Here is a 1,863-nt window from a genome sequence, read left to right as displayed (position 1 = left end):
GGGGGCGGGGGTGTGTGGAGGGAGCGGGGTTGTGTGGAGGGAGCTGGGAAGGGCCCAGAGCACCGAGGGGGAGCCAGCAGTGAGTGCACTGGGGAGCTCCACACACGCGGCTCCGCAGCTTTGCGCGCCCCTCTACCGGGAGCGGCTGAGTATCCGCCTGGCTCCCTTGCGGGGTTCCTCCGTGGTCTTCCGGAGATTCTTTATGAAGCAGCTTTAGAATAGTCAAGCCTATTTTTCTACTCCATTTCTTTTTGTAATGTGGGGTCACCTTTCCGCTCTAGAAATTGCTTTTCTTACGCGATTCCCACCCCAACTCTCGCCAAGGGCCCTGGTTCTCACCTCCCCAGTCTTAGCGTCTGACAAGCCTCCAAGAAACTGCGCTTTTTTCTTTTGTAAGTGTTCTTTTGCCTCATGTTTACCCCACCCCAAACGTCTTTTGACTAGACTGTGTCTTTGGAATAAAATGTTCGGAAATACCCTTTCATGAAAACTCCCTCGGATAGGAGGACCCTCACAGACCCTGGACTGCAGAGATTATTCTGTTGACTTTGACATTCACTCTAGCTGGTGCCGCGCGAGCTTTGGTGTGGGGGAAAGGAAGGTTAGGCCGTGAGTCAGGAGACCTGTGTTCCTGCAAAAGCCATTTACCTTCTGGGGCCGCAATGGCTTTGAATGTTTCAGGGGATCCCCTGAGAGCACCTTTGGCTCTGGGTTTCTGTAAATTTTCTCCCTGCGGATTACCAAGTAAAAGTACCTTTTATCTTTTGTGTAGAAGGTGTCAGTAGAAGAAGCAAGAGATCTTTATTCCCAAATATAAAATCGATTTACCAAAAATTCTCAAATTTGGGGAAATTTTTTTCATTCATTAGTAAAGTACCATTTCAACAAATTAAGTTTAAAAATTATCCCTCTAGGTGGTTTATTAACCAGACCAAAAAAAAAACCAACAACAACAACGAGAGGGGGGTCTTAGATCGATCACTGGGGCACTGCACTTTCCCCTTTGTAGTCCATACACAGATTAACCTTTGCAAATGCTGCTTTGGAAATACATCCTTTGTTTGACTTGAAATGTAACCCCTCCCCTACCGCCAAATATTATTAAGGTTTAAAGTTTAGGCAGAAGCTAAGGTTTTAACGATGTGTCAGGGTGTGGAACAATCGACAGCTGGTAGAATACTTTCCATTTTGGTTACTGGGAACAAGTCGTTAAATCTAATATCAATTTTAATAATTTCACTTCAACAAAACTGTCAAATAATGAGATTCGTGGATTTTTTCTAGTAGTTCCTCTGGAGAACTTGTGGAGAAAACTCATGAATCTTAGCAGTTAACGAAAAGTATATAGCTTTTCCATAAATTTTTTAAAAACCATAGAATTATATAACTTCCCCCTGGGGATATTAAAAGAAATTGCATTTTCTAACGTCTACAACCATAAATTATCATGTAAAACACGTAGGTAAGCCATATATTTTAAATATTTTTAAAAGCTGTCTTAACATGGGCTTTGACTATTGAGAAAATAGATAAAGTAATGTGAAATCCCTTTTCCCAAATGAGAATCAGTGAGTCAACAATTTGCAGTTTCCAGAAGGGATGTCTCTTTTTCATGCCTGAACTATTAAAATAAACAAATATCTTTGATGGTAAATCTAATGTTACCAAATGTGTTCCAGAAGACTGTTGGTGTTAATGCAAAGCATGATTCCTTTAACTTCCATAGTAACTAATTTTATCATTGTTTTTCAGTTGGAGATGCAGAGTATGGAAATGATTTTGCAAGACTTTTCCAGGTCATGAGGTGCTCTCTGAGAAATCTCTTCTGTTCCCTAAAGTAGTAAGTGACTCAACTGAAGCAAA

The sequence above is a fragment of the Nomascus leucogenys genome, chromosome 11 (genome assembly GCF_006542625.1).
Source record: "Nomascus leucogenys isolate Asia chromosome 11, Asia_NLE_v1, whole genome shotgun sequence".
Classification (NCBI taxonomy): domain Eukaryota; kingdom Metazoa; phylum Chordata; class Mammalia; order Primates; family Hylobatidae; genus Nomascus; species Nomascus leucogenys.
Note: the sequence above shows the minus strand (reverse complement) of the source record.